This window comes from Pristiophorus japonicus, chromosome 5 (assembly GCF_044704955.1).
Source record: "Pristiophorus japonicus isolate sPriJap1 chromosome 5, sPriJap1.hap1, whole genome shotgun sequence".
In the NCBI taxonomy this organism is placed as follows: domain Eukaryota; kingdom Metazoa; phylum Chordata; class Chondrichthyes; family Pristiophoridae; genus Pristiophorus; species Pristiophorus japonicus.
Window position 1 is genome coordinate 249,211,071 of NC_091981.1, and position 25,385 is coordinate 249,236,455.

The 25,385-nt window shown below is 47.2% G+C and overlaps 1 long non-coding RNA gene across 1 annotated transcript; it reads left to right on the plus strand.

The window, feature by feature from the left end:
• The first annotated feature begins 19,122 nt into the window (after positions 1–19,122).
• Positions 19,123–20,485, plus strand: LOC139263992 (uncharacterized). Its single transcript, XR_011593266.1, has 2 exons — positions 19,123–19,212; positions 19,315–20,485. It is a non-coding gene; the product is annotated as an uncharacterized lncRNA (long non-coding RNA).
• Positions 20,486–25,385: the final 4,900 nt, after the last annotated feature.

The following is a 25,385-nucleotide window of genomic DNA, read 5'->3' on the forward strand; positions in this document are numbered from 1 at the left end:
ACGGCATATCTGGCCATTGTTGAGTTTTACCACAATGCCCCTATTCCTCTCTTTGTCAATTACGGTACCCTCGAGCCATCTGGGTCCCATGGCGTGTTTGAGGACGAATACAGGATCATTTATTTCTATACATCGTCCCCTCGAATTACGGTCATGGTACTCGTTTTGTGACTTGCGCTTGCCCTCAACTCTGTCGGTCAGGACTGGGTGGATGAGGGACAACCGAGTTTTGAGTGTCCATTTCATGAGTAGCTCTGCGGGCGGGACCACCGTGAGCGAGTGTGGGTGGGACATATAGGCCAGCAGGAGGCGCGATAGGCAGCATTGTAGGGAGGGTCCTTGAATCCTGAGCATCCCTTGCTTAACGATTTGGACTGCACGTTCCACCTGGCCATTGGAGGCCGGCTTGAATGGCGCAGTCCTGAGGTGATTGATGCCATTGCCCGACATAAACTCCCGGAATTCATAGCTCGTGAAACACGGGCCATTGTCACTAATCAGGATGTCCGGCAAGCCATGGGTTGCAAAGATCGCACGTAGGCTTTCCACAGTAGTGGATGACGTGCATGAATTCAGAATGATGCACTCGATCCATTTTGAGTACGCATCTACTACAATGAGGAACATCTTCCCCATGAATGGGCCCGCGTAGTCAACGTGAATGTGTGACCATGGCTTGATGGGCCAGGGCCACGGGCTGAGCGGGCCCTCCCTGGGGGTATTACCCAACTAGGCAAACGTCGTGCACCTGCGAACACAGTGTTCCAGGTCTGAATCAATTCCAGACCACCAAACATGTGACTGGGCAATGGCCTTCATCATCACAATGCCTGGGTGCTCGCTGTGGAGTTCCCTGATGAATGCCTCCCTGCCCTTCTGGGGCATGACTACCCGGCTGTCCCTTAGTAGGCAGTTGGCTTGGATGGAGAGCTCATCCATCCACCCGTGGAATGGTCTGACCTCCTCAGGGCATTCTCCGTGTGCGGGCGCCCAATCCCCAGTCAGGACACATTTCTTAATCAAGGATAGAAGGGGATCTCTGTTTGTCCAGATTTTGATCTGGTGGGCTGTGATGGGGGAGCTTGCACTATCAAAGGCATCGACAGCCATGACCATCTCAGCGCTTTGCTCAGCTGCCCCCTCGGTAGTAGCCAGTGGGAGCCTGCTGAGTGCGTCAGCGCAGTTTTCAATGCCGGGCCGGTGCCGGATGGAGTAGTCATAAGCAGCTAACGTGAGGGCCCACTGCTGTATGTAAGCTGATGCGTTGGCATTGACGGCCTTCCTGTCTGACAACAGGGATGTGAGTAGCTTATGGTCCGTCTCTAATTCAAACTTCCTACCAAAGAGGTACTGATGCATTTTCTTTACACCATAGACACATGCAAGCGCTTCCTTCTCGACCATCCCATATCCCCGTTCTGCTTGAGAGCGCGACCTGGAGGCATAAGCCACAGGTTGTAGCTGACCCTCAGCATTACCTGCTGCAACATGCACCCAACCCCATAGGACGATGCATCACATGTCAGAACTAAACTTTTGCAAGGGTCGTACAGGGTCAACAGCTTGTTTGAACACAGTAGGTTTCGCGCCCGATCAAAAGCCCGTTCCTGACAGGCCCCCCAAAACCAACCTTGTGCACATGTAGCGGCTCCAACAACGTGCTCAAGTTCGGCAGAAAGTTCCCAAAACAGTCCCAGGAATGAACGCAGCTCTGATGTGTTGCAGGGCCTGGGTGCTCGTCGAATCGCCTCTGTTTTGGATTCGGTGGGCCGAATCACATCTGCAGCAACCCTCCTGCCCAGAAACTCAACCTCAGGAGCTAAGAACATGCATTTAGACTTCTTGAGTCGCAGGCCTACCCGGTTCAGTCGGCGTAGCACCTCCTCCAGGTTGTGGAGATGTTCCTCGGTGTCTCGACCCGTGATGAGGATGTCGTCCTGGAATACGATCGATTCAGGGATGGATTTAAGCAGGCTTTCCATGTTGCATTGAAAAATAGCGGCCTCTGATTGAATGCCAAATGGGCATCTGTTATACGCAAACAGTCCCTTGGTGCGTGGTGATGGTGGTCAGCAATTTAGATTCGTCGGCAAGTTCCTGGGTCATATAGGCTGAAGTGAGGGCCAACTTGGCGAACGGCTTGCCATCTGCCAGTGTGGTGAAGAGGTCCTCTGCTCTTGGGATCGGGTATTGGTCTTGTAAGGACACCCGATTGATGGTGGCCTTGTCGTCGCCACACATCCTGACAGAGCCATCCGCTTTTAGAACGGGGACGATGGGGCTTGCCCAGTCGCTGAATTCAACAGGCGAGATGATGCCCTCTTTCAACAGCCGGTCCAATTCGCTCTCGATTTTCTCCCGCATCACATACGGCACCGCTCTGGCTTTGTGGTGCACTGGCCTGGCGTCCAGGGTGATGTGTATCACTACTTTAATGCCTTTGAAAGTCCCGACACCCGGTTGGAAAAGTGACTCGAATTGTTGTAGGACTTGTGAGCACGAACTTCGCTCCACCGAGGACATTGCGTGAACATCCCCCCATTTCCAGTTCATCTCGGCTAACCAGCTCCTCCCCAACAGTGCGGGACCATTGCCCGGGACAATCCAGAGCGGCAGCCGGTTCACTAAGCCATCGTGCGTGACAGCCAACATTGCACTGCCTTGCAGCGGAATGATTTCTTTGGTGTAAGTCCTTAATTGTGTCTCGATACGTTCTAATTTGGGTCCACTGGCTTTGAGTGGCCATAGCTTCTCGAATTGTTGAACACCCATGAGTGACTGGCTCGCCCCCGTGTCCAGCTCCATGCGTACTGGGATACCGTTCAATAAAACCCTCATCATCATTGGTGGCGTTTTGGTGTATGAACTGTGAATAGTCGCCACATGGACCCGCTGAACCTCGGCATCCATCGATTTGCCCCAAAAGTCATCCTGCCTCACAGAGCCTTCTTCTGGTCCATCTGCCTCATTTATCAGTCTGGTTGCAGGCTTTCTGCACATATGAGCTAAATGGTCACTGAGGTTGCAGTTTCTGCAGACAAACTGTTGGAATCTGCAAGATCTGGCTGAGTGTTTTCCCCCACACCTCCAGCATGAGTTAAAGTTTCCATTGTTGGGGACAAAAGAGCTGTGGCCAGGCATTCCACGCTGACTGTCCCTCTGACTGCTCTTAAGTACCCTATTAGTAGGTGACAATGGCCCCATCCCAGGCCGCATTGTCCACTGTGATGGCGTGAATGTCCGTTCAGCCTGCCATTGTCTCTGTTGAGGTCCTACTCTGGGGTCTATTACTGCCTGATGAATGTCGGAATGACCCTGCCTGCCCGCAGGGCTCTGAGTAGCGTTGAGGACGTTGACTCCCTGATCCATCGCCGCATTGGAGGCAGAATTGCGCGCGTAAATCATTTTCGTCTCTTCCTCCCCCGCCATGAAAGTCTGAGCCAACAACGCTGCTGCTTCCAAGGTCATGTCCTTGGTCTCAATTAACTTGTGAAAAATTCCCGCATGACCGATACCCTCGATAAAGAAGTCCCTTAGCATCTCCCCCCTGCAGGCGTCTGTGAACTTACAGAGACTGGCCAAGCGCCTGAGGTCCACTACAAAGTCCGGTATGCTCTGTCCTTCACGACGTCGGTGGGTGTAGAATCTGTGTCAAGCCATGTGTATGCTGCTCGCCAGCTTGAGGTGCTCCCCAATCAACTTGCTAAGCTATTGAAAGGTTTTGTCCAACGGCTTTTCGGGTGCCAGTAAGTCCTTCATGAGCGCATAAGTCTTTGGCCCGCAGCTGATCAAAAGATGAGCCCGTCGCTTGTCGGCCGCTGCATCCCCCAGCCATTCTTTCATGACAAAGCTCTGCTGAAGCCTCTCAACAAAATCGTCCCAGTCTTCCCCAACACAGTACCATTCATCTGTGCTACCGGTGGCCATTCTCGTGGGTTGTGAATTCCGGTTTCTCGTCGCCAATGTAAAATCCTTACTCTACAGCATGAAACCACACGAGGCACACTCCAGGGACAAGGCCATTCAGTGACCTTAACTCTTTATTACAGCACTCCAGAAGTGATGACCCTGCAAGGGACCTCCCTTTATATACCTGAGTGACCAGGTAAAGAGTGTCTCCCACAAGGTCACCCCCTGTGGTCAAGGTGTGCATCTGTGTTGAGTGTATACCGTAAAACAGTGGTGTTACATTGTAGTTACAAACATGACATGTTGCACTGTCAGAGGTGCCATCTTTCAGATGAGATGTTAAACCAAGTCCCCGTCTGCCCTCTCAGGTGGATGTAAAAGATCTAATTCAAAGAAGAGCATGGGAGTTCTCACTGCTGTCCTGGCCAGTATTTATCCCTCAAACAGCATCATTAAAGCAGATTATCAGGTCATTATCACATTGCTGTTTGTGGGACTTTGCTGTGCACAGATTGGCTGCCACATTTCAACATTACAACAGTGCTTAATTGGCTATAAAGCGCTTTGGGATGTCCTGAGGTTATGAAAGGTGCTATATAAATGCAAGTCTTTCTTTCTTTGTAACTGATATGGAATGATATGAGAGTATGGCTGTCCAAGCATCATGTGCATTGACTATACCAATAAATAGATATCCTGTGGTGCTTATTGTGATTTATAGGATATCATATTATGTAATGTGACACAGTATATCATTGATTTATGGTGACTGAATAAGTGAATTTGCAATTTGATTGCATTGTATTGTGGTAGTGTTAATAGTGTTTGTGGGCCTGAAGTTTGTTAGTACAGGTATGTTTATCATTGTGTGGAAACTGTAAATTAGTGGCCTTGATTGTTAACATTTCCCTTCACCTATGTACTTAATTTTATTTCATACCTCTTTTAAAGCTCAGGAGAAACAACAAGATGGTAGGTAAGATGCTCAACGTTGCAGATAGGTAGAAGGTGAGCGGCAGCAGTAGGGAATGAGAGAAGTTGTGAGTTTTGGAAGTAGTGGGGGATCGAGACTTTAGGTAGGATTGACGGATGTTGCTGGTTTTGGTAGAACTTGATGGAATTTGCCGATACATATACTGAGGTAGGTGTATTAAGATTTTGCAGGATGTGGGAGAGTTTGATAGAATTTAGACTCGTAGCAGGGTTGCTAGGGTTTGGGGTATTGAGGGAGGGTATTAAGGTGTTTTAGCAGCGGTGATTGGTGGGGTATGCTAACAGAGGGTGGAAGTTAATGGGTTTTGTGGGTTGCTGCACTGTGGTGAGGTGTTGGAATGTGGAAGAAGTGTGGATGAAGTGCTGCAATGTGGTCATAATAGGGAGAGTTTGGGAGTAATAGAGTTTGCAAATATCTGGGTGTAATAGGGAATGCATCAGTGAGGTGTGCAAGCATTGGATGGAGTTGCACGATACTGTGGGGGGTGGGGGGAGGGCGCTTCACAGAGTCTTCAGTTTATAATAGGTACTACTGAATTAAGCACTTAAAAATGTAAGCATTACGAGGTAATTCTCAATGATGTCTCAGGGGTCTTTTAGTGGTGGGTTGTGGCAGTGGCTGGGAGGATGGTCATAGGGTCTGAGAAGATGGGGAGAAAGTGGTGTGGTGTCGTGATACCAGGAGCAGGGAGCATTTGGGAGGGAGCTGTCAAGACTGTGGGATTACTAGGAGGGGAGGGGGTCACGGGGTTCAGGGACACAGGGAGTTGTGTTTTAGTAATCTGAAAATGATGGGAACGAACTCATGGATGTGCTGGGAGGTGGCTTGGCTTGGGAAAGAGGCCCATTTTACTACTGTATTCCGGGGGGAGGGGCGCAGGTTGGGGGGGTGGGGGCGACGGGGATGGAAGAGAAGTCATTTAACTCAGAGAAGGAAGTTAGCTCAGGTGAGAGGCCTGATCTTTACAAGTCTCAGACAGGTGGTACTGTGGAGAACAATGCTACAATATAATCAACCTTGGACATGGAACTGAGTGGACTTAATCAGATGTAAATATAATGGTTAGATAATAGGTATTGTGACAGGCAGGCGTGGCAGACAGATGGAAATAGTGCAATGGAAAAGCATGACCAAAATAGAAATGTTACATGAAGTAAGTGTTACATTTACAGAAGTGTATGCTGCACGCCAAGCTTTTAATATAGCAGATGTTCTGTAGGTTTTTTTAAGGATGGTCACGATCACGATGGTCAGTTAAAAAAGGGGACAAGTCCGACTGCGGCAACTACAGAGGAATCTCCCTGCTTTCAGCCACTGAGAACGTTGTCGCCAGAGTCCTCCTCAACCGTCTTCTCCCTGTGGCCAAGGAGCTCCTCCCGGAGTCACAGTGCGGATTTCGTCCCCTATGGGGCTCAACAAACATGATTTTTGCAGCACGACAGCTGCAGGGAAAATGCAGGGAACAGCGCCAGCCCTTATACATGATCTTCTTTGACCTTACAAAGGCCTTTGACACTGTCAACCTCTGTTTCAGATGCCCCCAAAAGTTCGTCAACGTCCTTCGCCTGCCCCACGACGACATGCAGGCCGTGATCCTTACGAACAGACCCATTACAGACCCAATCCACGTCTGGACCGGGGTCAAACAGGGCTGCGTCATCGCCCCAACCCTCTTCTCAATCTTCCTCGCTGCCATGCACCACTTCATATGAGAAACTGACATATGAGGAAAGACTGGATCGACTGGGCCTGTATTCACTGGAGTTTAGAAGAATGAGAGGGGATCTCATAGAAACATATAAAATTCTGACGGGACTGGATAGGTTAGATGCAGGAAGAATGTTTCCGATGTTGGGGAAGTCCAGAGCCAGTGGTCACAGTCTAAGGATAAGGGGTAAGCCATTTAGGACCAAGATGAGGAGAAACTTCTTCACTCAGAGAGTTGTGAACCTGTGGAATTCGCTGCTGCAGAGAATTGTTGATGCCAGTTCATTGGATATATTCAAGAGGGAGTGAGATATGGCCCTTATGGCTAAAGGGATCAAGGGATATGGAGAGAAAGCAGGAAAGGGGTACTGAGGTGGATGATCAGCCATGATCTTATTGAATGATGGTGCAGGCTCGAAGAGCCGAATGGCCTACTCCTGCACCTATTTTCTATGTTTCTATGTTTCTCACAGTCAACAAGCTCCCCGCTGGAGTGGAACAAAACTTAAGAACCAGTGGGAACCTGTTCAACCTTCGCCGCCTCCAGGCCAGGTCCAAGACCACCCCAACCTCTGTCGTCGAACTACAGTACGTGGACGATGCCTGCATCTGCGCACACACAGGCTGAACTCCAGGACATAGTCAACGTATTTACTGAGCCGTACAAAAGCATGGGCCTTATGCTAAACATCCGTAAGACAAAGGTCCTCCACCAGTCTGTTGTCACCGCATAGCACTGCCCCCCAGTCATCAAGATCCGGGGTGCAACCATGGACAACGTGGACTACTTCCCATACCTCGGGAGACCCTTATCAACAAGAGCAGACATTGATGACAAGATTCAAACACCGCCTTCGGCTGCCTGATGAAAAGAGTGTTCAAAGATCAGGCGCTCAAATCTACTACCAAGCTCATGGTCTACAGGGCTGTAGTACTACCCGCCCTCCTGTATGGCTCAGAGATATGGACCATGCACAGTAAACACCTCAAGTCGCTGGAGAAATACCACCAACGATTCTTCGCAAGGTCCTACAAATCCCCTGGGAGGATAGACACACAAACATTAGCGTCCTTGACCAGGCCAACATCCCCAGCATTGAAGCACTGACCACATTTGATCAGCTCCGCTGGGCAGGCCACATTGTCCGCATGCCAGACACGAGACTCCCAAAGCAAGCGCTCTACTCGGAAATCCTTCACGGCAAATGAGCCAAAGGTGGGCAGCGGAAACGTTACAAGGACACCCTCAAAGCTTCCCTAATAAAGTGCCCACCTGGGAGTCCCTGGCCAAAGACCGCCCTAAGTGGAGGAAGTGCATCCGGGAGGGCGCTGAGCACCTCGAGTCTCATCGCCGAGAGCATGCAGAAATCAAGCGCAGGCAGCGGAAAGAGCGTGCGGCAAACCAGTTCCACCCAACCTTTCCCTCAACGACTATCTGTCCCACCTGTGACAGGGACTGTGGCTCTCGTGCTGGGCTGTTCAGCCACCTAAGGACTCATTTTAAGAGTGGAAGCAAGTCTTCCTCGATTCTGAAGGGCGACCTATGATGATGATGATGATGATGATGTTCTGTAGTGTTGCTCACAGTGAGTCAGCGGATATGCTGTTTTATAACAATAGGGAGCCCTGAATTTCTACACTGTCCTTCCGAACACCTGTCTAACTTCAGTGGGAGATCGGCGGAATCACCGAATAAATAGCATAAGCGTCTGTTTTTATCCATTGACATCATCTTACTGTGGTGCCCACCAATCTCCCGCCAGAGAGCACTGCGAAAATTCCAGTGGGGGTGTTTATTCCATATTAGGCATAACATCAGGGTTATTGATTTATAATGACCGAATACGTCAAATACTATTTGTTGCTTCTAGGTTTTTTACTGATGCTTTGATGATCAATTATTTTGTGGAAATTGTCAAAGAGTATCCTTGATTTTATATATATTTCTTTACCTAAGTATTGTATTTTTCTTCCTTACCATAGCAAGATGCTAGGTTAGATTTGCCAGTAGATGTAGGTATCTGGTATTTAGCAGTGTTGGGGAGGGGATGGGGTTTAAGTGCAGTAGGGTGTTCTCCTGGACTTTTGTTGTACTGGGGGATAGTTCTGGGATATGGCAGAACTGAGGTAGGGATCCTGGCATTTGGCAGCAGTGCGATGGGGGTGCAGGGAGTTGGCATAACTTTTGACCTAGCATCACTGTGAGCATTGTCTTCTTGGAGCTTGTGTAGCTCTAAAATTGAAGAAAAATTCTCATCTCCTGAGAGGTTTAGCCATCAAACTATTTGATGTTGAGAAGTGACCATCAGCAAAATATAACTTCAAACTTGAACTGTCAAACTGCTTTCAGATGTCAGCACAGCCCACAGGTGATATGGAAACAGACTGGGCCACTTTGGGAGACTGGCTCAGTGGAACTGCAGAAGACGGTCCCGGAGGTAGATGCTCCAAATGGATGATTGATGAGACGCTCAGCTCGCTTGAGCACTGTAGGAAGGCAAAATCCAACCAGGTTCCACAGCTCAGGGAGCTATGACGACAGAAATAGACAGTCATCAAGAGAGACAAGGAGACCTGCCTGACATAATTATCAGAAGTGGCAGAAATAGCAGCACATCCAAAAAATAAGCAATAGTAAAGAGAGAGAAACTACACCCAGCTCTCAAGTGACCCCATAGCTGCCGCCACTTGTTGTGCATTTGCAATGACCAACTAGAGCGATGACGAGAGTACATGAGCTGCTCAGATCCATACACAGAGTTCCATCTCAGGAGCTCATCAATAGAGCAAAAAAATGCAAGAATTGCCACATTGATATCTAGTGAGCCCCACATGTTTGAGGAGATTAATGAAGCCTTAGCAAAGTTCAAGAACGGTAAAGCACCCAGCATGTGTGGCATCAATCTGGAACACCTGAAAAATGCTGAAGAAGGCAATTGCCTGCAGCCCACTGAAACTAGTGTGGACTGATGAAAGAAACTGTTCCTCACTGGTGACGCCAAGGCATTCTTGTATATTTTTACAGGGACAAGAGATCCAAAACAGACTGGAGTAACTACAGGGGTATTACCCTACTACAAATATTGGCTAAAGTATTCGCTTGGGTGATACTTCCTCACATCAAGAACCCTCTGTGACCTAAACTTCACAAACAACAGGCTGGCTTCACAGAGAATAAGTCCACCATTGAACAGATATTTATACTATCGCAAGAGGCAGCCAAACAACGTGAATACAATGAGCCACTAAATGTTCCCGACATCGATTTGAAAAAATCTATTGACCCATTGAATAGAGAGTGCCTATTGCTCCTATTAGAATCTCTATGTATCCCTACCAAAATTGTATCATTAATCAAAGAGCTTTATACCCACACATGCAGCCGGATGAAAGCTGAAAGCTTTCTGAGCCTTTCAAGTTGAATATCGGAGCATGTCAAGGTTCTTGCCCCAACCTTATTCTGGGCAGGTATTGACTACATGAAGCAATAACTTTACAGATACATATTCTGGACTTTGCCAACATCATAGCAGCCTTGGCTGAAACTGTAAACGCCCTTACCCTCATTATATTGATGACTTAGATCAAGGGAGCAAGTGTAATGTATCCAGATTTGCTGATAATACAAGGCAAGGAGGGAAAGTAAGCTGTGAGGAGGACACAAAGGGCGAGGGGTGGGGGGATTGCCCTCTTCTTTAAGGCCCGTTATCGCCACTAATGGGGCGTATACTCTCTGAAGTTTAGAAGAATGAGAGGTGATTTCATTGAAACATGTCAGATTCTGAGAGGGCTTGACAAGGTAGATGCTGAGAGGCTGGTTCCCTTGGCCTAAGAGTCTAGAACTAGGGGTCATAGTCTCAGGATAAGGGGTCAGCCATTTAGGACTGAGGTGAGAAATTTCTTCATTCAGAGGGTTGTGAATCTTTGGAATTCCCAAGCCCAGAGAGCTGTGGATACTCAGAATATATTCAAGGTTGAGATGGATAGATTTTTGGACTCTAAAGGAATCAAGAGATATGGGAATCGGGTGGGAAAGTGGAGTTAAGATCAAGGATCAGCCATGATCTTATTGAATGGGGGAGCAGGCTCGAGGGGCCGTATGGCCTGCTCCTATTTCTAATGTTCACCGAAGCCCTATGAATTTTTGACCAAGAGGTGTCTAGTCTTGGACTTCAGGTCAGTTGGAACAAGATGAAATGACAATCATTAGGATGCAAGATCATTCCTGCTACATTTTTAGATGACAATCCAGCCAAGACAGTGAAATCAGTGACATAATTCATCCACTTAGGTAGCATGATTTCCTCCAGTGGGTACAGTTCTCCTGACTGACATTGGCACATTCATTTGCAAATTCTAACTCTGTCCCACATATGGAGATTGAACATAAGTCACATTCTCAAAGTATAACTCTACAACAAATGAGTAATATCCATATTTAAATATGGGGGTACATACCAAATTAATGGATAGGTGAATCTATGGATTAGATTCTAGATCACTTTGCACACTATTAAAGGTTGAGCACCAGAGCACCAGAGAACAGAACAACGCAACACCTGAGGCACAGACCATCCATCATGACTGTGTGACAATGATCCAACCGGAACGACCTAAAAGTACCTTCCGGCTCCAATGGCAGGACTCCTGGGGAGGGAGATCGAATTCACAGGCACTCTTCCAGCTTTTGTGGCAGAATCGTGGGAGAGAAGGATCAAGGCAGTCGACCTCGAGGACAGAGGCAAGATGGCGTCCCTGCTGCAGCGAGGTGCAGCGTGGCTGAAAAAAAAGTCAGCCGCGGCCATATCACGAGGTGCAACGCTGAGGAACCAACACGTGGTGTCTAACAAAGGATTTGATTGGGTTAAAGCCAGCAAGGTTCTCTTAAAGGAGACCTGCAACCAACTGAAAGAGACATTGTATGGCAATCAATGTAACGAACCGATTAAGAATGTGAACAAAATGTTGTTGCGAGATGTCGGTACCAGTCCTAATGTAAAGAACAAAATGTTGTTGCGAGAGGCCGGGAATAGAATGTCCCTAAAAGTAGCAAGCGAGATGAATTCGGGAGGGTAAAGGCGCTGATCCTGATGCCCTGCTCCAGGTGTTCCCACAAGTTATAGGCCAGTGACCTCAGGAGGGTGAAGGCACCAATCCTGATACCCTGCTCCAGGTTCTCGTACTGGACTGTTCAGCCACCAAAGGACTAATTTTTAAGAGTGGAAGCAAGTCTTCCTCGATTCCGAGGGGCTGCCTATGATGATGATTGTTCAGTGGGGGCCTTTACCCCTCTCTTGAACCATTTGACCACCATCTTGAAAATTCTTATCGGGAAGTAGAGTTTAAGAGGAGAGACCAGCATTGCTCACAAACTATTACTAGTTTAATCGCGATAGACAAAATAGAGCAGCGCTCATCAAAAGGCAAGCAAATGGTCTAACAAGGAACAAATATTCAATGCACAGTGATTTTCTGCGCTTCCACACCACAAACCAAAACTAATGGGGAGATCATTGGTCCATGGGGAGCTCTTTAGAAGGGAACTGACCATTTGAGTGAATTAGAGTATTATACCGTTCAAGCGTTCTTGTAGTCTATGCATCAGCTAATAAAGGCAAGTATTCCACATGCCTTCTTAACCACCTTATCTACCTGGCCTGCTACCTTCAGGGATCTGTGAACATGCACTCCAAGGTTCCTTTGTTCCTCTACGCTTCTCAGTGTCTTACCATTTAATGTATATTCCCTTTCCTTCTTAGCCCTCCCCAAATGCATTACTTCACACTTCTCTGGAATGAATTCTATTTGCCACTGTTCTGCCCACCTGACCAGTTGATTAATATCTTCCTGCAGTCTACAGCTTTCTGGAATATGTAGTGAATTGCTGGTGTTTGTCAGTAGTGGAAGGAGAAATAGGATGGGCCGTGCCTGACACTAGGTTGGGGAGAGGAGAGGCCAATGTCTAGTAGTACTGGCATATAAATTGTGGCAAACATAGAATTCAGTATTCAGCAAAACACAGGTGATAATAATCAGAGCCATTTCCATCACCTGGACCCCGAATGATGCCCACATACACCAAGGAAAAGGTGTACTGGACTACAAAGATGCCCCACTTTTTGTGAGGCTAAAATTATAGAAACTCTCAAGGTTGGGAGTCCGCACACTCCACGACACTGGCCTTGTAAGGGGTAGGTAGAGGGTAAGTGGAAACCATGACCAAAGACTGGGACCAGCGTATTGGGCCTGTTTTTCGAACCTTTCTGTTGCACTTCCACTGGAGTTGCGATGGAAGGGCCAAGAAATCTCAACCCCGTAGTGTGCACTGCAGATCGCCTGAAGTGGCAAATGTCTCCTGGGATGGATTACGAGGATCTGTTAGCATGAAAACATCAGTCTGTGGTAATCTTCAGTTCAAGAGGAAGAGCCATCCCAGAAGACTGCCACAAGGCTGTGGTAGCCTGTCTTGTAAAGCAGAAGTGACAAGGACAGGTCTCCTCTGACCCATGCAAGTACACATGGAAGTGTCTGTTATTACAGGTCGCGGGACCAAAATGCCTCAGGGTTAGTTGGTCCTGCATTTGTTGGCCCCTCACAAACTCCTCTTCTTTAACTCAATCTGCAATGCATTTGGAATCTGCAAAGGAACCCCCACCCTCACATCTGTCTATGCTACAATTTCAAAGCTCGCCGCTACTTTAGCAAGAGGGAAAAAAGATGCAAAAATGGACGATTATCCAGTCAAAGCAGCAAAATACAAGAGGGTCTTTTAAAAATGCAAAAAAATAACATCTTTTATACGTTTGATGGAAGACATTATGGCTAGAAATTGCGTAGCGCCCCGTTTGGGGTGATAACTTTTGCGGGAGCACAAAATTATTGGCGGTTGCTACACCAATTCCAGCGGACATGAACTTCTGGTTTAGCGCTCCAGGAGGGAAGTGGAATGCTAAACCAAGCGCTATCACGTCTCTTGGGGCTAGACTTTCCCGAGAGACCCTCAATGCCCGATTGCTCGCCCAGAAAAACCGTTAATGTTTTGCAAGTAACGCTGGTGAAAATTTCTATGATTAAATTTAAAATAATTGCCCAGCGAGAAAATGGATATTGCACCATTATTCTCGCTGGTTTCTCGGCGGTTAAAGGGGAAACTAAGTAAAACGGCGGTTCTAAAAACGTTTTTAAAAATTTAGTCCGAGGCTGTGCTTGGGCCTAGGGAGGGGGGAAATTTTAAAAAAAATTTCAGTAAAAAAAAATTTTAAAACATTCTCAAGACAGTTTTAAAGCTAATCGCCGTTTTACAATTTAAAACAAATAAATAAAGAACCTTTAACTTACCTTTCTTTGTAGAGTACTCACCTACCGCCCTGCTTAAGCAGCTTTTACAGACAGTTCGCTCGGCGATCTGGACAGGCTTCCGCTGAGGCCTGTCATATATCTTACATTATTACATATAACTGTATCCCAACATGCTATACATGACTGTAATAAGATATGACCTGTAACCACCAGCATACCTTACCACCAGGGGTGCACTTGCAAGAGACAGGTATATAAGGAGAGGTCTCAGGCAAGTGCAGCATTCCAGAGCTGTGAAATAAAGGTGCAGGTCCAGAGTGACCTTGACTTCACTACATGCCTCGTGTGAATCTGTACTGAGGGGACAGGACTTTACAAGGCCAAACTTACGTCCTGGTGATTTTCTCGGCGGTTTGCTCCCGGTCGGCATTTCGAGATGTGGGCGGTACCATTCAAAAAGTAAGGGGGAAACTTTCGCCGGCCGGTTTCTCGAACAAAAACAGCTGTACTGCTCAGAAAACCGCCGAAAGCCCACCGAAAATGTAGGTGAAAGTTTAGCCCTTGGAATGCTAAACGGAGCAAGAGGGACGGTAGCGGCAGAGCGCTGCACAATGTATCGTGCAGCACTGCTGGAATCACAGGCTCCTTCCCCTCCTTAAAGGTAAGGTCCAATGCTGACATGCTTTGAAGGTAGGCCTGGGAATGGTGAGTGACAGCACCATCCATGAAGAGCAGCCCCAAGCACTGTAAGAGAGTACAGGGCTGCTCAAGCACGCCATGAGAAACATTCAAAAAGCAGCACAGAGGGCTCAGAATAAAATTTGGACCTTCCTGGCCACCAATGCCTTTAAGTACTGCTCCCCAAATGGCCGGCTGAGCTCACAATCCCTCCTGCAGCTGTCGTTGTTGACGCCCGACGATGCTGCAGGGGATGGAAGGGAATTTGGGATCCAGGGCAGTAATGGGGTGCTGCGCACCGGATAACAGCATGATCTCCGGGGCGCAGGAGATCGTGGCATTAAGGTTTACCGCCAGCGCTAACCCGCAAAGGAAGTTTGCGGGCGTCGGTACTTTCGCCGTGCGCGGCCGGAAAGCCGTTAGTGCCCCATTATTATCCCCCGGAGGCGCTAACGGGAGGCACAAAGGAGGTCAATTTCTCCCCCTATCTGCCTTTAAGACGCAGTTCCTGGGATTTCTCCTGCACTCTGATTTTATGGGAAAGCGAAATGATATAGGTGGAGCTTGGTCCACAGTCTTGAGGGTATGCTATTTCATAACCTCTGCCAGTTGCGAACTGCTTCATAAATGTGCTCTGCTCATAGGCCAAGGCTGCCCACAACCATTGGGAGAGAACCTGGATTGGATGTTGGTTAGTATTGATGAAGGAGATAGCGTTTGCTCTATGTGGCCATGAATCTGTTAAAGTCATTGGTGGGGGCAAGTTTGGAGTTGTCATGTTGCCATTCAGTGAGTATCCTTCATTTGCTATGATTGACAATCTCTTTTGGAATCCTGGCAACAGGGACTTCACTTGTTAATCTGCCACATGAGGCACTAAATTTATATAAACCTTCTTATCTTGGAAGCTACTGTCCAGGGGATACATTTTGAAATGTACTTCCTTTTGTTCCCGGGGTTTCTTCGCAAGATTACAAGGCCTGAGGAATTGGCAGCTCAGTCCCAAGCACTTCACAGCATGTTGTATCAAACACTACTGGAGAGTGGAGCGAAATATACTGATTAACCAATATTTGATACCTCTTGGCACTGTTCAACTGTGGTTGTGCTATTAAAACAGATTCTAGCCCTAATAAATAACATCCAACTCTCAACTTGCATTGCCTTTTTTCTACCCATACCAGTACTTAAAACCTTGTCATGACCCTGCCCAACAACGAATTGCCAGAGCGCTAGTTACAGTGCTAAATGCTCTAATCTCTACTTGCCATTGATTTCCCTCAGACTCCTCAACGCCGCATTGTGATGAAGTGTTCCTTGTGGGAGAAGCAACCATGGTGGCAGGTTCCTGTGGGTGCTGTGGCTCCATTAGAATGGTCATGGTGTCCAGCCACTAGGTACAGGGTCATGTGATGTTCCTGCAACAGCTGATGATGCTGTAGCTTCCACTCTATCTGCGCTCGGCTACTTCCTCCCTCCTGGCTGGAGGAGGAGCTTGTGGTGTCTCCTTGAGTGTAGGTTGTTGCCTCAGACGCTTCCTGCCACGCCCTCAATCTTGGGCCGTCGAGCAGTCTGTAGGGTGTCTCCAGTGTGGATGAAGAAGCACTATCACAACTATTTCCAAGTGACCATCCAATGTATGAAATGTGCTACTGATAAATTCCAGTAACTGAGTGGCCATAGTCTCAATGGCACCGGACACAGGATTTGTTTGAGAATTTTGCTCCATGCAGTTCCCCCTATGATTTGAGCCTCCTCTGCACAGTACTGGAAAAATGTTACTTGCTCCATGGACTTCTGCATGTCAAACAAATGTCTTGTGCGACCCTTAAGTGATGTCCGAGGTGAACTGCTACATATTTTCTGCAGGCTGCTCAAAGCAGGCTCAAAGGAGGTGGCAAAAGTCTTTTCCTCCTGCATTGTTCCTTGTCTGAAGCCAGGCCTGGGAAGATACCAAACCCATGCTCATTCTGCTCGCATATAGTGCAGGCTTGCAAAATCATCAGATTCTCTGTTTCTTCTCCTGCCACCTTCAATTGATCCTCCTCAAGTGCTTTGCGATGCACCCAATACTCCGTCCTCAAACTCACTAAAGGGGGTAGAGCATCTGGGGTAGAGCACCCTCTATACAGAAAGGAAAAAAAGTAAGTACTTGCAATTATATATATGGACCTCTTCCTCATCCATCTCCTAAATTTTCTTTGGAAATTGCAGAACACTGGTTCCCGCTCGGTCTGCTCTAGCTCCACTCCTGTTCTCATTATGTAATAAGCAACACACAGTGATGATCTTGGTCCTCTTTGCAGGACTGTAGCAGCACCCCTCCTTGATTGTGGCTATGGTGTGGTCTACACATGATTCATTGCATCAGTGCTCTGCTTCTGTGCAGGAGTTCCTGACGGGCGACATCAGCTGGGGCTGTGAATGGGAGCCCCAGTCTCCCATAAACCATCCACCTCAAGCAGTTGGTGCGCAACGGACTGCTAGAGCACCAAAGGGTGGTCCTGGGGAAACAGGCATTGAGTGCAGGATGATGTTGGTTTGGTCAGTAATTACCAGCGTATTTATAGATTTCACATCGTTCATGTGCCCCGATCTCTCCGTTCATCTGCCCCAATCTCTCTCCGTTCCTCTGCCCCGATCTCTCATCGCACCTCCGCCCTGATCATTCGCCGCACCTCTGCTGTACCTAGGCCCCGCCGAAGTTCATGCCCACGCTCCAATCGGTGACCTGGGTTTTGGTGACGTCGCCCAGTCACCCTCCTCGAAGCCGTCGCCCTCCTTGAACGGCTCGCGCCAAATCTTGAAATGGCATGCTCCTCCTCTTATAGCCCCGACCTGCAGCTGGTTCCAGGGCCACCACTCCTTCTCTTATACCCCCAACATGATTGGGGTCCAGAAAAGTCGAGGGTCCTGGGGCAGCACGGGCCAGCACACACTGCGATTGTGTGCGCACTAGGTCCATGTAGCAGAGCTGGTCTCCAGTCGTCTTGGTTAATCCTTGCTACTGGTACAAAACCTAGCTCTGTCAAGCCCGTGTGGTGGCTGGTGTGCAACGGCCACCACACGTTAAAAAAATCCATGCACAGGCATCTTCCACCCTTCAACATGTAGTTCGGGACCTGGAATATCAGGTCCTCATCGAAACATCTGTGAACTCATCCCTTTTTGGTGTGGAAGCAAGTCATCCTCGATACGAGGAACCACCTAAGAAGAAAATTTATAGATTTGTTCTTAGAAACATTGGAGATCACGTGTGGATGAATATATGGGTTCTACTTATCATGGCCTCGAAATCGACACACAATAAATCCCTGTGCCTGAACGGCGATGCCTGAGGTGCAGCTGATATTGGGCGCAAGAAATTGAAGCATAAAACACCAACTGCAATGTGCTATCTGAGATACCATTCTCCTCTGCAGTACAGTGGCTGCTTCTTGAAGTTTTCAAGATGTTAAGGGGAACATAGGGTAGATAGAGAGAAACTATTTCCATTGGTTGGAGAGTCTAAACTAGGGAGTATAGTCTCAAAATTAGAGCCAGGGCTTTCAGGAGTGAAGTTAGGAAACACTTCTACATGCAAAGGGTGGTAGAAGATTGGAACCCTCTTCCGCAAATGGCAATTCATTCTAGGTCAATTGTTAATTTTAAATCTGAGATTGGTATATTTTAGTTAACCAAAGATATTAAAGGATATGGGCCAAAGGCAGATATATGGAGTTAGGTTACAGATCAGCCATGATCTCATTGAATGGCGGAACAGGCTCGAGGGGCTAAATGGCCTACTCCTGTTCCCATGTTCCTATGTTATTCTCTGCAAACACATTCCCTGTCCTAATGGCCACCTAAGTAGGCTTCTCACCCTTTCTGGCACTTATATCCTTCACACCACAAACATTATTGAAAAAAACAAAGAAATGGGAAAATAAATTATAACAATTTATGTGCCTGCCTAATGCCTTAAGCTTAAACTCACATCAGAAGTCAAACACTAATCCTGTGCCTATGTCCTGGGCACGCTTACTTTAACACCTCTGGGGATTGCCTGTGGAAAAGGTTGCAGCATCAGCAGTAAGTGTAGGCACCTTTGTATTAATCTTCCTTCAAACTGCTGTGGGCGGGACAGTGACGTGTGACCCAATGGGCATGATGGAGGATGTCTCAGTTGACAGCAGAGAGGAGCCATGAGGATATCCAAGAAGCGATTCAATCCTGGAGCATTAGCGAGGTCAGCAAGGGAGTAAAGTTGAATGGGCTGAGGAACTAACCGGAGCATGTTGCAGCAAAATAAAGGAAATAAGGGAAAAGAGAAAGAGATAGGAAATGAGGAAAAGAGCAGAGAGGTCAGTAGGAGACAGGATAGACCACGGGCCCCCAATTTGATCACCTCACCGCCCACTGCCGCTGACTGCCACCGGCATTCCTCTGAAGATCCACCCAGTGCCACTTTCGAGGTGGGCTAGAGCGGGCGGGAGGGGAGAGCTGCCGGGAACTGCCTGCTGACGTCAGCGGACGGCCAAATGGCGTAAGTGACCTCCCGCCCGCCGAGCTGCCAGAACGGGGGTGGACCGCTGGCTGGAGGCTGGTCTGTCCCCAACGGTAGATAGGAAGATCCTGAAAAAAAAGTTAGTGAACTTTAAAAAAAAATTCACAGGGACTTACCTGAATGGGGTCCCCTGAGGTCTTCAGATGGTTAAAAAGATATTTTTTATGCTTTTGCTTTTCAGCTCTTCGACCCTCCGTGGGCCCGACTCCATCCTCGGCAGCACTTGGGTGCGTAAGTCACTTATTTGCCGCCTGCCGACCTTCAAGGGACCTCATCGATGAAAACCCTGCTTAAAGTACCGTCAGATATCTCAGCGGCCATTGGCGATCCTTTGGGTGGCACTTTGGCGGCTGGAAGCCTTCATCAAATTCAGGCCCCAAGAGATGGAGCGCGCTATCTGAGGGATTCTGAAGGAAACCTGTGGATTAGCGCTTTGGTGTCAATAGCTGTGTATCACAGGGGCAACCACCTTAAATGCACACTCTTACACTTGCAGCAGTGAGCTGCGAGTTCATATTGTAGCCTTATTTCTCCAGGACGTGTTTGCTTGGAGTTCAGCTCAAAGATGGGAGAATGCGATCATTAGATTTACCTTGAATATAATGTATGTTATTCCTGGATCTGTTACAGGTATCAATATTTGGCTCAATTCTACTTCAAAAGACTGCCCTGGCATCTGTACTGATGTGCAGTTTCCTTTCCTCTAATGAGGAATACAAAATACCATTTCATGCCACATATTAATTAGTAAGCATTTGTTTCCGGCGTACTGTTATGTCGGCTTGCCAGCTTTTGAGCAGATCCAGGTCGAAAGCGGTCTTGCACAGCAAATTATAGTACAAATGCGGAGACTAGTTCATTCCTAAATTAAAACATAGAAAGGTGAATAAAAAAACAGCCAGGACTGCATACCACCTCAGCATAAAGTAGATGCCTCTTGCTTGTTTGGGGGTGGGCTGGGGTGTGAGAAAAATAGCCTTTTTATTTGAGTTGCGACAAAAGGTTTGGACATTAAAAATGCAGGAACAGGCTAATTTTTTGTCACAACATAAATGCAAAGAACTTTTTGTTCTCAGGTATTGGAAATAGATCAGTTCCTTGCTCAGGTTCTCTTGCTTTCTATTCCCTTTTGATTTAACCATCCTAGATGAAAATAGACTCATTGTGTGCTTTGGACAAAGGCTCACTTATCATGAGATAAAAGCCCAGCGCTGTTCCAAACTTAAATTGCTGAGGTACAGGACTAGGCGATCTTCACATTCACATCTGTTGTACAAGTGATAGAGATTTCCAAATTGTTCTTTAATTTTCAAACAGTTTGTTTCTGCTATTAAATATTTTATTTTATTCCATTTGTTCTTATTTATTTCCTGCCCCCCCCCCCCACCCCCTTGCAGGTGTGAGTTCAGGTTTTCCTCTCCACAGAAATGTGGTGATCTGACACTTCCGCCTGCCCGACTGATCCAGCACTGAAGCCCCCCGCAAATCTCTCAGGGCTAGCATGATTTATATATTTTTGGTAAGCTTCCATCCCTCTCTCAGAGGCCATTATTCTGGCCATGTCAGCTGTGGCTCAGTGGGTAGTACTCTTGCATCTGCATCAGAAGGTTGTGGGTTCAAGTCCCACTCCAGAGACTTAAGCACAAAAGTCTAGACTGACACTCCAGTGCAGTGCAGTGCCGTCTTTCAGATGAGACGTTAAACTGAGGTCTCATCTGCTCTCTCAGGTGGATGTAAAAGACCCCGTGGCACTATTTCAAAGAAGAGCAGGGGAGTTAGTCTGATATCCTGGCCAATATTTAGCCCTCAATCAACATCACAAAAAACAGATTATCTGGCCATTAGCACATTGCTGTTTGTGGGAGCTTGCTGTGCGCAAATTGTCTGCTGCATTTCCTACATTACAACAGTGACTACACTTCAAATGTACTTCATTGGCTGTGAAGCACTTTGGGATGTCCTGAGGTCGTGAAAGGCCGCTGTATAAATGTAAGTCTTTCTTTTTCCAGTAGAACCTGCTATGTATGTAATAACTCGATCGACTGAATACTGTAAACTCACTCAGTTGCAAACCTGGCTCAACTTTATTCGGGCCCAAAGTGCCCGCATTACATGGTGGCTTCCTTTATATACCTGGCCCGCACACACGTGCGTAGAGCCAATGACCTCTGACAGTGGTGCCCTCTGGTGGCTAGTAACCCCAAGCATACATACATGACAACATCCCCCTTCAAGATCTTAGTATCAGTCTTTTTACAAGTTAAGACGGTCCGGGGCTTCCCGCTCACGAATTGATCGTCTCAGTTCAACTCCAGTTCTGGGCGAGTGTTCTGAGTCAGTTATGACTGGAGGCTGGGTAGGCGATCTGATGGGAGTGGCAATGACCATGTCAGAGATTGAAAGTTCAGATTCATTGATGATGGCGGAGTCCTCTGATGAATGAATATAGGTTAGTTGGTCACTGATCGTCTCTTCCTCAACTTGTTCCAGTTCATCCATGTGCCACAGCTTTATCTGATCAACATGTTTTCTGTATGTTTGTCCACTCTTGAGCCCGACAATAAACACTCCTTGGCCATAACAGTATCGGCGACCCACTTGGAACCTTGACCATAATTTAGTACATACACAGGATCTTTAACAGAGATGTCGCGTGATACAGCAGCACGATCATGATATCACTGCTGATTTTGACGTCTGTTTTCAACACCATCATTCAAGTCAGGATGGATGAGAGAGAGCTTGGTCTTGAGACTTTTCTTCATCAATAGTTCAGCAGGGGAGACCCCGGTAAGCGTGTGAGGTCTTGTCCTGTAACTAAGCAATATGCATGACGAGTGAGTCTGCAGTGAACCCTGAGTTACACATTTCATACTTTGCTTGATTGTTTGGACAGCACGCTCTGCTTGACCATTAGAAACAGGTTTGAATGGTGCTGACCTCACATGTTTAATACCATTGAGTTTCATGAACTCTTGAAACTCCAGACTTGTGAAGCAAGATCCATTGTCGCTCACAACGATGTCAGGCAGACCATGAGTAGCAAACATGACACGAAGGCTCTCAATGGTAGCTGTGGATGTACTGGATGACATGATTATACACTCTATCCACTTGGAATATGCATCCACCAAAACAAAAAACATCTTACCCAGGAAAGGACCTGCAAAGTCGATGTGGATCCTCGACCATCGTTTGGATGGCCACGACCACAGACTCAGCGGAGATTCCGCTGGTACTTTGCTTAGTTGCATGCAAGTGATGCACTGATGCACACATGATTCCAGATCCGTGTCAATTCCAGGCCACCATACATGAGACCTAGCAATGGCTTTCATCATGACAATACCGGGATGAGTGCTGTGTAGATCACGTAGAAATTTCTCTCTGCCTTTCTTAGGAATAACAATACGATTGCCCCACAGTAAACAATCTGACTGAATGGATAGTTCGTCTTTGCAACGGTTGTAAGGTTTGGTCTCATCACACATTGCCATAGGTATAGCAGACCAATCACCACTAAGGACACAACGTTTTACAACTGATAAAATCGGGTGCTGTCTGGTCCAGGTCCTAACTTGTTGAGCAGTGACAGGGGTTCCTTCACTCTCAAAAGCATCCATAACTAACAGTAGATCTGGAGGTTGTGGCGTTATCACATCCGGTGTGGGCAAAGGCAGATGGCTCAGTGCATTGGCACAATTCTCGGTGCCAGGTCTATGGCGAATGACATAATCATAGGCAGATAATGTCAGTGCCCACCCCTGGATGCGGGATGATGCATTGGTATCGAAAACAATGAAATGAGTGGCTTGTGATCCGTTTTGAGTTCAAAACGAAGACCAAACAGGTACTGATGCATCTTTTTAACCCCATACATGCAGGCTAAAGCTTCTTTTTCTACCATGCTGTAGGCTCTTTCTACCTTTGACAAACTTTTCGAAGCATATGCAACAGGTTGTAGTTTACCTGACTCATTAGCTTGTTGGAGCATGCAGCCAACCCCATATGATGAAGCATCACAGGCCAATACTAGATGCTTACACAGATCATAATGTACCAGCAACTTGTTCAAGCAAAGCAGATTTGTAGCTTTCTCAAAAACTCTATCTTGAGACACACCCCAAATCCAGTTGTCGCCTTTTCTGAGCAGCATGTGCAGTGGCTCTTATAAAGTGCTCAATCTCGGTAAGAAATTACCAAGTAGTTGAGTAGACCAAGCAACGAATGCAGCTTCGTCACATTCTGAGGCCTAGGTGCATTTTTGATGGCCTTGGTTTTCGAGTCCGTAGGCCTGATGCCATCAGCAGCAATCTTCCTCCCCAGAAATTCGACTTCCGGTGCCATGAAGACGCACTTTGAACGTTTCAGCCTGAGTCCCACTTTGTCCAGATGATGTAGAACCTCTTCTAGGTTGTTCAGGCAGTGTCACGACCTGTGACCAGAAAGTCATCTTGGAACACGATGGTTCTAGGGATGGGCTTCAGTAGACTCTCCATGTTCCTCTGAAATATGGCTGCAGCCGAGCAAATTGCAAAAGGATACCTGTTGTAGATAAACAGTCCTTTATAAGTGTTGATGCACGTAAGTTTCTTCGACGTGTCGACGAGCACCTGTGTTATATAGGCTGACGTCAGATCCAGTTTAGTGAATGACTTCCCACCGGCTAGCATTGCAAACAGGTCATCAGTCTTCGGTAACGGGTACTGATCCTGTTTCGAAAATCGGTTGATTGTGACCTTGTAGTCTCCACAAACCCTGACAGTGCCATTACTCTTCAACATAGGAATAATGGGACTGGCCCATTCGTTAAATTCGACCGGTGATATGACCCCTTCATGTTGGAGTCTGTCCAGCTCAATTTCGACCTTCTCCCTCATCATGTATGGAACAGCCAGAGCTTTGTGATGGACAGGTCTTGCGCCCGAGTCCAGGTGAATCTGCACCTTGGCTCCCGTGAAATTGCTGATGCCCGGTTCAAACAGCAAGGCAAACTTGCTCAGCACCTGAGCACACGAAGTGTCATCTATCGATGACAATGCTTTGATATCGTTCTAATTTAATTTGATTTTTTCGAGCCAATTCCTGCCAAACAGCATTGGACCATTGATGGGATTGAAGGCCGATAAATCCCCAGGGCCTGATAGTCTGCATAAGGAGTACATAAGGAAGTGGCCCTAGAAATAGTGGATGCATTGGTGATCATTTTCCAACAGTCTATCGACTCGGGATCAGTTCCTATGGACTGGAGGGTAGGTAATGTAACACCACTTTTTAAAAAGGGAGGGAGAGAGAAAGCGAGTAATTATAGACCGCTTAGCCTGACATCAGTAGTGGGGAAAATGTTGGAATCAATTATTAAGGATGAAATAGCAGAGCATTTGGAAAGCAGTGACAGGATCGGTCCAAGTCAGCATGGATTTATGAAGGGGAAATCATGTTTGACAAATCTTCTGGGATTTTTTGAGGATGTAACTAGTAGAGTAGACAAGGGAGAACCAGTGGATGTGGTGTATTTGGACTTTCAAAAGGCTTTTGACAATGTCCCACACAAGAGATTGGTGTGCAAAATCAAAGCACATGGTATTGGGGGTAATATACTGACGTGGCTAAAGAACTGGTTGGCAGACAGGAAGCAGAGAGTCAGGATAAACCGCTCCTTTTCAGAATGGCAGGCAGTGACTAGTGGAGTGCCGCAGGGCTCAGTGCTGGGACCCCAGCTCTTTATAATATACATCAATGATTTGGATGAAGAAATTGAGTGTATCTCCAAGTTTGCAGATGACACTAAACTGGGTGGCGGTGTGAGCTGTGAGGGGGATGCTAAGAGGCTGCAGGGTGACTTGGACAGGTTAGGTGAGTGGGCAAATGCATGGCAGATGCAGTATAATGTGGATAAATGTAAGGTTATCCACTTTGGGGGCAAAATCGCAAAGCCAGAATATTATCTGAATGGTGGCAGATTAGGAAAAGGGGAGGTACAACGAGACCTGGGTGTCATGGTTCATCAGTCATTGAAAGTTGGCATACAGGTACAGCAGGCGGTAAAGAAGGCAAATGGTATGTTGGCCTTCATAGCTAGGGGATTTGAGTATAGGAGCAGGGAGGTCTTACTGCAGTTGTACAGGGCCTTGGTGAGACCTCACCTGGAATATTGTGTTCAATTTTGGTCTCCTAATCTGAGAAAGGACTTCTTGCTATTGAGGGAGTGCAGCAAAGGTTCACCAGACTGATTCCCAGGATGGCCGGACT